This window comes from Onychostruthus taczanowskii, unplaced genomic scaffold (genome assembly GCF_017590055.1).
Source record: "Onychostruthus taczanowskii isolate IOZ18803 unplaced genomic scaffold, ASM1759005v1 scaffold24, whole genome shotgun sequence".
Taxonomy (NCBI): domain Eukaryota; kingdom Metazoa; phylum Chordata; class Aves; order Passeriformes; family Passeridae; genus Onychostruthus; species Onychostruthus taczanowskii.
In genome coordinates, this window is record NW_024499684.1 from 1,989,172 (window position 1) to 2,001,624 (window position 12,453).

Consider the following 12,453-nt stretch of genomic DNA (forward strand, 5'->3'; position numbering starts at 1 on the left):
GGGGAGCTGGGAGCGTGCTGGAGGCATTAAGGCAGCTTAAAATCAGGGTGCTTCAGGGAATATCCTAAAAAACGTGTCAGGGGACTGCTAAGGGGTTGTGCTGAGTAATCCCCACAAAAGCAGCATGAACTACTTGTGTGCTTATTTCTAAATGCATTTTTTGCCTCCAACCCACCGCCCTGAGGGAATAGTTTAATTTCCTATTTAATTTCAGCCATTGCAAACGCCTGAAGGTTGTTCTAAATTATGGATAGGAGTAAAAGTTATGGGTTTTATTCCATGCTGGGCGTGGGTTTCACTGAGTTAAACATGCTGGAAATTCACAGTTCAGCAGGGCAGGACCTGGGGCTTGGCTGGCTCTGAGAGGTGGGGAGGGTTTTGTGTCTGTCTTGGTTTGATCCAACTTCTCTGGATAAATCCTTAACAGCACGAGATATGATCTTCCTTGGGCCTTGTCAAGGCTGGGAACAGCATTTCCTGACCCAAAGTGACAATTTTATTGTGTGCTCTGGATTAATGAGTCCTCTCAGATCGTTTAAATAAACAGATGCTGTCTGCTAGGATGGCTGAGAGCATTTGTTAGTGGTAAATGATTTAAAAGCCATCCTTTGTGGAATAGTTCCTTGGAATGTGGGCTGGAAATAGTCATGGCAGGAAGGGCCAGCAAGAGGAGCAGCTCGAATAGAAGGGGAAAGAAAGGAAATATAATTAGTGTTTAATGATTTATTAATGGTTTATAAAATACCTAAACAAGATTGTTAGCCTTGTATCAACAGCTGGAGGCAGTTAAAGGAGCCAGGACTGTGGATTTGGATTAATGCTGGAAATTCCTGCCTTGGGAGCTGCTTCTAGTATCCCAGGGGATCACAGGGCTGGGACTGGGGAGCAGAAACTCCTCCAGAAGTGTTTCATGGTGTGGTGTGCCCTGCAGTCTCAGGAATCACAGAACTCTGCAATTTCAGGTTGGAAAAGTTCTCTAGGACTGGGTCCAACCTCTGACCCACCTCTGGCATCTTCCCCAATAAATCCTGTCCCCAAGTGCAGCTTCTCCATGGCTTTTCCATCTCTCCAGGAAAGGGGACTCCAGCACTTTCCAGGCAGACTTTTCCAATCTGATGCCGTGAGAACACAGAACTGTTTCCCAGAAACTCCTGCAGATGATCAATGTGTCTTCATTAAGGGAAGAACAGCTCAGGCAGGCACCTGCACCTTGAGGATTGGCTTCCTGAAATAGAAATCCCACTTTTCCTGTTGTCGTTCCTTTGGATAATTCCACAGCACTGGGAATTCCTCCCAGGACGACCAAACAGTCAGAAGAATAACTTGGAGTTAATTAAACACCTCAGTGGTGTCCCACTCCCCTGGAAATGTGCAGTAAAAATGGCCCTGCAACCTTTGCTCCCGGAGGATAGAATGACTTTGATTTTCAGATGCTTTGCAGAGCATGAGGCGACGCAGAGAAGCTGAGGCACAGAATAAAACACCACCAATTAGGGTGTGTGGGTTGCTTAACGAAGTGAAATTTCCAGCTGACGTGAGGTGGTTCTTGCAGGCCCCAGCAGCAGCGCGAGGCGGCGGGGCTGACTCAGAGCCTGAGTCACTGCTGGTGTCTGACCCAGCAAACAGTGAAACAGCCAGGGTTCAGTGCCTCCCAGCACATCACCCCAACCCTCCCTGCCTCCTGCTCAAGCTGCCCTTAAATAGCTCATTTCCCCTTGGTCTCCACTGACAGAGAGGGGACAATTTCCATAAAATTCAGAAGGTTTGGATTAATTGAGGCCTTTGCAACTCATCAAATTCCACCCCTTCCGCTGTTCCAGCCTGGCTTTGGGCACTGCCAGGGATCCAGGGGCAACCACAGCTTCTCTGGCACCCTGTGCCCCAGCCTGCCCACCCTCCTGGGGAACAATTCCTTCCCAATGTTTAATTTAAATCTCTCACCAAATAGTCACTTTTTAATTTTAATTTACTGGCAGGGATAAGCTTGGTATGTGGTGCTTGACCTGCTGAGTGCAAGGTGTTTATATTTATCATTATATTTATAATTGTATTTATTATTATCATATTTATAATTATATTTTCATTATTATTTTTATTATATTTATCATTATATTTTATTATTATATTTCTCATTACTATATTTTTATTCTTAGATTTATTCAGCTCACACCTTTTTGCCTAGTAACCAATGCAATCAGTGTAAATCAAATTAATCAGACATAAAGAGGTCAGAGACAGGAAGGGCTGTGAAGAGGATGGATGAACCACCCAAGTGTTGTGAGTGGCTCTGGACTCTGTTGGAGATCCTTGAACAAAACTCAGATTCCATCGGATTTTCCAGGGGAAACATGGTTTTCCTGAGTTTGGTGACTGCAGTGAAGAGCAGCCCCACCCCAATTTCCATCCCCCACTCCCACCTCTGTCACCTGTGCAGGGTCAGGAGTTGGACTCGATGATCCATGTGGATCCCTTCAAATTCAGGACATTCTGCAATTCCAGGAGCCCTTTCTGAGCAGTTTCTTGGTTCCTGCTCAGTCTCTTCTCCCCTCAGCAGAGGCCAGAGCTGCAGATGAGCCCAAATCCCTTGGGATTCAGCTTCCTGAGCCTGACACCACCTGGAGCATCCAAGATGAGCAAAGCAGACAGATTTGGTTGGGATGAGTGGTTGGGGCCATCCCAGGATCCCTCTCCCTGTGCCACTTCCCTGGATTCTGGCTGCACACTCTCCAGCCCAAGCCACATCCTCCAAGGAAGGTCGACTTCAACATTTTATTGTTGTCACAAATTTTAGCAACGAAGAGCTGAGTGAGTCAGCAGCTGCTGTTGGGGGGGAGAAAAATCCCTCTGAGAGAACCCCCTTTGAGCACTGACTTGGATCGTGATGTTTAAAAATAGATTAGAATTAATTCTGGTCATTTTTCCGTATGGAGTAAATCTAAAGCCTAAAGCATGAGGCAGTTTTGGGGTTGTTTTTTTTTTTTTTTTTTGGGCAAAACTCTTGATCTGATTTGAGGAATGTGTGGGTGTTTTTCTGTCGGGTGCGAATCCAGCTGCTTGCACTGAGGAATTCCCCACTGATGCAAGCAGAGAGTGGATATATCCCAGGGAATAAGGTCCTACAGCAGCATTTAGGGAACGATGAGCTATGCACACACCTTGGTGGGTGATTTAGGCACTCCTTGATGCTGCAGATGTCCCAGTGGGATGAATCCATGTAATTTGTCTGAAGGAATAAGCAGGAATCTGGTTCCAACCTCCCTGACAAAATGGCCATGGAAGGGAAAATAATCCCATTGATTACCAGGGGTGAGGGAAAAATTGATTTTTAAGCATCTCCTGTGTGGTTTGGAGAGATTGTCATTGGATAATTCATATTAAACATAAAAATGGGGAGGATAAATAAGAAACCTTTTTAGACCAATTACCCAGGCTCCATTTTCGACCTGTTATGAATTCCAGGAATGACTCCTTAGGACAAATACAGTTTATGGAGCTGTAATAGATGAGTAAGGCTGGATTAAAAACCTATTCCTGCACCTTCTCTGGGCTGGGAGGCTGAAGAAAATTCAGCTCATTCTGGGTTCATTTCCATTTAAAAAATAGATGTGCCCTGAGGAGAGGCTGCCTGGATGTGTTGCTGTGGTTATAATGGAATGTGTCTGACAGAAATATCCCTGTATTTCTGCCTAATTGCTGGAGCTAATTTTTGATGGGAATCTGAGCCAAAGCAGCCAGGAAATATCCACAGAAAATGCCTCGGAGGGCAAAAAACCTGAGCACAGCCTTTAGAAATTTGACTATTTATTTATTTATTTATTTTCTGTGTGGAATCAACGATTTCCGAAGTTCTTTCATTTTTCTGCTTTGGTTTTCCAATATTGTGAAGGAATGGGAATGAAAGCTGTGCTCTATTCAGGTCTAATACAATTAAGGCTGTAAAATACAACTATTTTTGAAGCAAACTCTTCATTTTTTTGCACAGAGCAGGTTGGTTTTCAGCACGGCAACAACTTGATCCTCTCATCAGCAAAACTGTTGTCAAAACATTCACGGCAGGCAAATCTGGCACTGCTCATTTCCAGCCAGCCCTGAAAGGTCAAGGGCTGGATCTACAGCTAAAAAAGGAATAGATAAATAGCAAATATTTAGTGTGTATCTCTCACAGAGAGGGTGACACGAGCTCGTGGTTGGATAAACACAAATCCCTGGGAGTTGTGGTGTTGATGCCTTGTGCAGGCTGCCCTGGAGCAGAGGCTGGCCAGAGCTCCAGAATAAAGCAGGGATGGATTCAAAGGATCTCCTCTATGGATCCACCTTGGGCAGCACCAGAGCCCAGCCAGGGCTGCCCCCAAGATGAACCCAAATGGTCCCAAAATGCACGAGCGCTCCCGGGGTCTCTCCCTGGGATCAGCTCTGCTCCATGTGCACATTGCAGTTCAGTGTCCAATTCCAGCTCAGCCCCTGCACTCCCATCCTGCTTGTTTTTCTCTCTGCAGCCCACGGGGTTTGTGCTCTTGGGCTGAGATTTGGATCATTTGTCCTTGGTGCCCAGCTGGAGCAGGAATTGTTTTGTCTCCCTGCTCTGTGCAGAGAGCTCACCATGCCCTGATGTGAAGCTCAGAACTGCACACTAAAGCAGCTCAGAACCTGAAACACAGAAAAGCTAAACCTGAGGTATCAGTGTCAGATCAGGTTTGCCCATCAAACTGTGTTGTGTCACATCCCATAATGTGACATGACAGCCCCACTTCATGTGTCACAGCACGGTGACACTCCTGAAAACGTTGTATTTAACCAAAGTTTGGGAAACTGCTCTGAGAGGGGCAGTGTCAGAGATGAGGGAGAAATGAAACCAAAGAATGTTTGTTGGCTCAAGTTTTAATAGCAGGGTGCAGAGGTGAAGTTTTAATTGTTAAATTCTTTCTGTGCTTTAAATTGGGTTAGAACTTCCTAACTTAGACTTGAGATCTGTAAGGACACAGACTGGGTTGAGCATTGAAGGTGGGTAGTGAAAGGAGATGAAGATTGCGACCCTTGGCAAATGGAAGGAAAGTTTGGGAAGATTATTTGTAAATCTGGAGAGGGTTTGAGGTGGGAGTAAAGAATGGAAACTTCCAGAGCCTCAGCTTGAACTTTTTGGGGTTTTAATCTCCTTTTACATCACTCTGAGAGCTTTCATTCCTCCTCGATTGGGCCTCCAATGCATCACTTGGACTCTGATATTGAGGGAAATTTCCCAAACGCTCCTGATCACGTACAATTACAATAAATACATGGATGGAGCTGGAAGTTTGATTTTCTCTTTGTTTCTTTGGATTTTATAACTCATTAAACTCCAACCCGACGTCCTTCACTTACATCAAATTTACTGCAATCTTTACTGAGCTTGCCTTTATTGATTCCAGTGGAGTTCAACAGGCATAAAATATGAAACTAAAAGGAGAATCAATTCCACATTAATTAGCCAGCATGCATGATTTTATGCTGCTTAATGACTCTTGTAATCATCTACAACTGTACCAAAGCGAGCAGTAGTCGGAGCCAGGCAGGGCTGGACAGGAACAAAACCCTCCAGCAGTGAATTCCCACAATTTGGACACTTTAGAGAGTGCAGTCTTTTCCATAAAATCAGATCTAGATTAGAAATGGTGACAGGGAAGGAGAGATTAGAAACTAAATGAGCTCAAGCTGGGGTTTTTTTTTTCCCCAGTAAAAAATCCTGTGGAATTTTTTACCCAGCCCCTTCCTGAGTTCCTCAGTTTGGGAAGGACTTGCAAGATAAAACTCTTGGGCCCTCACCTAAAGACCACTGAAGAAGGGAAAGATTATTTTCAGCCCATTTTAGTGATTCCTTTGCTTATTTATTTATTCATTTATTTATTTATATTTTACTTTTCCAACCAGTGCAACACCATGGAAGGTTTTGCACTGCAGGAAGAGCCTCAGGGTTCTACCCAGGAGCACTGAGGTTTGAAACTGTGGTGTCTAAAAGCCTTTGGACCTGGCTCTGTAACCAAATTGGTGGCTTTTACATGAAAATCATGCAGAGGGAAGGCTTCTGCCTTTATCTCTTGGATGGCATTTCCCCTTATTTGTCCCCTGATGATTATTTTATTTGAGGGCTGCTCTTCATTATTTTCCTATGTTATCATTCTAAAATTATTCTTTATATTAGTCCTCCGTTCCTATGTTATCATTCTAAAATTATTCTTTATATTAGTCCTCCGTATTCCCTTAATGCTGTAGGACTCCCTTAACCCTAGTCTTGCCTTCTGGTTTAGTGTCAGAAGCCAAGGATAAGGAAATGTCTTTCAAGCCTTTTCCATGCCCTGGTGTTCACAGCACACCTGGAATCCACAGCTGAGGATGCTGATGCACTGTTGGTCACACTCCCATCCAAGGGTTCCTGCTTTTTTGGGGGGTGGGAAATTATCCAGGATTATTGCCTGCAGGGATGTTTAATTTCTGGCTGCAGAGTAGGTGGAATTCAGTACTAAACAGAATTTAATTCCCTGGTCTGTAGACTAGAACAGAAATACAGTGAGTGACTGAATTTTGTCTAAAATGGACATTCCTGAATGCCTGTGAAACCACAATCCTTTTTCTGTTTAATATTTACCTCTCCTTTTATCCCAGGACCACAATGGAGGTGATTGCTTGGATACAGATGACATTATGGTCTGTCTTTGCTGTACTTTTTCCCCCTTTAACTGTGCATTTACACATGAATGGGCCATTGGTTCTAAATGGTAAGGAGATCACAGTGAATTATATTCACTTTAGTGATACAGTGTCAAACTCAATCTTGGAGAAAATTCCACATCCTTTCAAATGGAGGGAACCATTTTAATTTGGATCGTCAGCAGCTGAACTTTCCCTTTCAGATTTCCACTGGTGGCACAAGTGGATGGGGCTGGGAGCTTCAGACACAAAAATCAGACTTCTCTGAAAGCCAGGGTTAGTCTGGGGACTTGAATAATACAAAAGAATCTGCTTTTCTTTATCAAAAATTAAAATAGAAAGGAAACTGATGTGCTTGATTGCAGGAAAAAATTGAGAATGTTATTGCCCAGAGAATTTATCAGCAGGACAGATGAAGAAAATTGTTGCTGAAAGTATTTCTCCAGCAGCTCTGTGCTGGTTAAAGCAGTTGTCTCATCTCAACACTGCCCTAGCTCTGATTATTTATGTGTGACTGAGCTTCTCAAGGCATAAGGTACAGATAAATATCGTGTTCGTGTGGGTGCAGTGGTCACATCCCTTCTGCAAGGACCAAATATCTGATTATTCAACACCTGGGTGACCTCATGGAAAGGACGGAGCCCCTTTGTACTTAGGGGAAACTTATTTATGGACTGTCCTGGATCAGGATTTTTAGCTGTGAGGTGGATAAGAAATAAATGTAGGTCCAATTAAGTTTATTTTGTCACGGCAGAAGCAGTTGGATGATGCTGTCAGGTGTGACCCTTGCTGGCTGCAGCCTGTGCCAGTCCTCATCACGCTCCCAGCAGGAATTCCTTCCCAAAATCCCACCTAGCCCTGCCCTCTGGCAGTTTAAGGCCATTTCTCTTGTTCTGTCACTCCAGACCGTTGTGGAGTGGAACTGTGAGGGAGAAGGGACTTACTGGGAAATTCCAGGCATAGGAAGTGGGCAAGGACTTGGAGATGGGAGATGTGAGACAGGGAGAACCATGAGAAGGAGCCCCGTGGCAATCAGAGCTGAGAAACAGGGAAATAAGTGATTATTTTTCTGGAAGTTCAGTCAGGAAAAGGGATTTGCCCACACTGCACGGTGCTTTGCTGCTCTGCTCAGGTTCAGAGGGGAAATTTTAATTTTAAAATTCTTTCTACGATTGTATTGGGCTAGAACTTCCACTGCAGGACTCTGGTGTGGTAACGAGCAGGTGTTATCCATAGGGATGGGAAGCAGGATGATGAGCCAGGTTGGGATAAGGATTTGATTTTGATGTTCCCTGGAGCCACATTTAAGCACAGAGGCTCTTCCAAAGCTCCCATCGGGGGATGAACCACCTTGGGTGGAGGGCAGGAACAACCCCCACATCCCTTATGCCGTGGGCCCTGGGCTGAGTGTCCTGCCCTACAATTTTGGCAGCTGAAATGAAACCCAACTTTTGATGGGCTCATATCCAGCTCTCCTCTCTGATTCCTCCTTGACTCCACAGCCCTGCCAAAAGCCAGTGGAGAAAACCCCACAAGTTTGGGACCAATTCTGTCATTTTAATTCCCGTTTTTCTCCCATGGCTGCAGTGGTTTCGGGGATGTGTCACTCCTGTGGCTCTCCACACCCACAGCAGGGAACACAAACTTTTTCCATGGATTGTTTGGATGTGGTTTGTGGTGTGGGGAGCTGGGCTGTGGCACAGTTACAAACCTTCATCCCATTGATTTTGGCTGCTGTGGCTTGAAGCAGCTCCATGGAGGAGCCAGTTTCATTTTCATTCCTGTTTTTGGGAATTGATTTAACATCAGACAGCAAAACCCAACTTTATTTGATCTGGATTGCTGATACTCAAAGAAGTAACTGCAGCACTCATTAAAAGTGTCCCAACCCCAAATACTTCCACTTTTAGTGCCCTAATTCTGATATTTTTTCATTTTATCCCATTTCTGTATTTTCAGAGTAACTTGCAGCCCACTGGCTGTGGGGTGAAGGAGAAAATCACTTTTCCATTTTAATAGAATTATTGATCTTTGTGCTGTTGCTATAAATCCATTTATCCACTGCAACAACATATTCATAAAGACTTCTTAATTTTAAGCCTCTTCTTTTTGCCTTCATTTAAATGTCACGACCAAGTGATTTATCAGAGAGGAATTTTAGCAGCAACATTAGACTGTGGTACCACCTCAAGAAACAATACATCAAAGACAACCAGCACACATTTTTTTTTTCGTCCCTGCAACTTCATTATCTGTCAAAATCCATTAGGAGTTTGTTTTCTCCTTATAGTTAAGGACTAAACAGTAAGGACTAAAAGATTTTTATCTTAGCCACACTTAAGAATGTCTATTTATAATTATCTTCACAACATTCTGGACAAGACATCTAAAGATGTCTCCTAATATTTATCTGAGCTCATTGTTGGGAGGTATTAATGACATTTCACTAATAGGAAAAAATATCAGTAATTAACTGTGCTATTAGAAGATCATTACATTTCCTATGCATTAATATTTTTTTTAAATATGAAAGAAAGGTATTTTTGTGCTCAAAACTTCAGCAAAATAAACATCAGGTGAACTAAATTCACCAGGAATGTTGGCATTGCCTGACTCAATGAATGGGATGTGATGATCCTCATGGATAACAGGAAAATAGAGAGGAAATTGGGCAAATAAGAACATTTTGGTAACCTCTAAACATGATGTTGATAAATGCACACATTTCTGTGAGTCACCAAGATGATTTCTCCCCAGATTTGCCATTTTTCTATAGTCTTATAAACTTTCAATAGACTCAGTGCTCTCTATAGCCATAATTTCCTGAATTTCTGCCTGAAATTTTAAATCCTCTGTGTGAAGGGATAATTCTACAGCCCAGCATTGAATGGTCTCGACAAATTCTGCTTTAGCCTCTGGCTGCTGTTTATTTTGTCCCTTGTTTTCCTTCACTGTGATATCATCACTGTGGTGGTATTGCTGCAATTTTAGGAAAGGCTTCTCTTTCTGAACTTAGTGGGGGAAAAAAAAAAAAGGAAAAGAGGTTTTTAAAATGGGATTTGAGGACCTGGAAGGCTCCAGTAGCCAATAGTGAATTTAGGAGAAATATTGTTGTGTTGGATATAGTTCAGCACTGTTAGGGGAGTCCTAATTTATCATAGTATGTGTTTAGGATGATTTAAGACTGCAGGAATCCTAAATAGGGATGGATTTGGGTGTCATGGAATTTTCTGCCAGGATTGGCCTCTGACTATGAAGGCATCACAGGAAAAGGGATGGTTTAGGGACAGAGCTGTTAGATTGGGCCTTTTTTAGCCCAACAGACTCCCTGCTTTATTCCTGAAAATGAAGCAAACATTTCTGCTTCTCTTTTATTGACTCCAGGAGATTTGATCAGCTTTGTATTAGTCAGTGAATCTTGATTTAGGCTTCCTTGGAAACCTAGACAGAAGTTTTTGTGTACTTTAAGACAGCACAGGCAGAGATTGAAATGCCCTGTGATGGAAACCTCAGCTTAAGAGTCATTTGATCAAGGATAAGGGGAATGGTCCCTAAGGATGACACTTTGGTATTGTTGATTATTTGTGTTCCTGAAAGGCAGCAGGAAGAGAGAAGTTGAATAGAAATATTTTATTTTTAACATTCAGATCCATGTCCTGGATGTGACCTTTCTCAGCAAATTGGTTAAGAATGAACATAATTAATGGAAAGTGAATCTCTTCTGCTGAACACGGATTTTTTGGCAGTCAATTCCGTGTCTGTGTGGTCGTGACTTTCCCTGCCTAAATTCCCACACCATTCCCAACTGATGAACTAAAACCATTAAACTCATAAAAAAAGGCACAATTATGCAACAAATCTCAATCAATTATGCATGAGGATAAATATATTAAATGAAAGTTTCCCTGCTTTATTTCTGAAAATGAAGCAAACATTTCTGCTTCTCTTTTATTGACTCCAGGAGATTTGATCAGCTTTGTATTAGTCAGTGAATCTTGATTTAGGCTTCCTTGGAAACCTAGACAGAAGTTTTTGTGTACTTTAAGACAGCACAGGCAGAGATTGAAATGCCCTGTGATGGAAACCTCAGCTTAAGAGTCATTTGATCAAGGATAAGGGGAATGGTCCCTAAGGATGACACTTTGGTATTGTTGATTATTTGTGTTCCTGAAAGGCAGCAGGAAGAGAGAAGTTGAATAGAAATATTTTATTTTTAACATTCAGATCCATGTCCTGGATGTGACCTTTCTCAGCAAATTGGTTAAGAATGAACATAATTAATGGAAAGTGAATCTCTTCTGCTGAACACGGATTTTTTGGCAGTCAGTTCCGTGTCTGTGTGGTCGTGACTTTCCCTGCCTAAATTCCCACACCATTCCCAACTGATGAACTAAAACCATTAAACTCATAAAAAAAGGCACAATTATGCAACAAATCTCAATCAATTATGCATGAGGATAAATATATTAAATGAAAGCTCTTTGAACGAGCTGTGAGCCAGTTAAGGACGCATTTGGTGCCAGTGTTGGAGATCCACATCCATGACAAACAATGCAATCTGCTACATTGGGAATGGATGGATTTGCATCCCATTATCACTTGCTGTTGAAGAGTCAATCTCATTTTCTGCTGTTTGAGGAACTCCGGGGTGTGATGTGTAAATATGGTGAAATTTAATCAGATGGCATTAGGTTTGTAGAAGTAAACAAAGCTCGGCAATAATCATGGGATATTATGGATTTCTGATTATTGCCGTCATTTAAATTTAGTCTGATGCGGTGGAGCTCATTGCTGAAGAGAAATTGGGGATTTATCCCATGAGAGGTTATCTGAGTTTGGGATAAATCCCTTTTCCATTCTAGAGAGGATCTGGTGAGGAAATCAGGACAAACTGGGCGTGTTCCTGGTAGGCACAAAGTGCAGGACTCAAATACACCTGGAATTCGTGCCAACTTCCAAAGAACATTGTGGATTGATTCAATCTGACACTCACCCACCTTGCACTGCTCCTCTCCAAAGACTGGCAGGAGATGGGGCTGGGAGAGAGCTTTTCTCCTGCCCAAATTTATGATTGAGATGCAATAACTCTCTTCCATAATTAGAGAATTTTTCCCAGCTCTGTCCAGTGTTTGCTCCTGGGGTAAATGTAGGTGGCCACTGAAGCTGAGGAATAGTGAAGAAAAAAATGAATATAAACAGGAGATTTTAAAAATGGTAGTTTAATTACATATTCAGGCACAATATTAAGAATTTTGGAGCACCTGCAAAGGAATTTAAAGGTTATCCCACATGCAGTGAAGTGCAGGAAGGGGAGAGAGCTGCAGAGGGACTGGGGACAAGGCATGGAGGGACAGGACCCAGGGAATGGCTCCACTGCCAGAGAGCAGGGATGGATGGGAGATTGGGAATTGGGAATTCCTGGCTGGGCTGGAATTGCCAGAGCAGCTGTGGCTGCCCCTGGATCCCTGGCAGTGCCCAAGGCCAGGCTGGACACTGGGACTGGAGCACCTGGGACGGCGGGAGGTATCCCTGCCATGGCAGGGGTGGAACTGGTTGGGCTTTAATGTCCCTTCCCACCCAAACCATTCTGTGATTCCAGGAAGGGAAAAAAGCCCTCAGTGGCTCAGTTCCATATTCTGAAGTGTTTTATTGTGACATTCCACTGAGCAGAAGAAGAGGCTTTCAAAGGCGTATTTCAGTTTGTCTGCAATGTGGATAAAATAAACAGCACCAGAACAGAAATGCATGGATTGATTTTCACTGTGGCAGAGA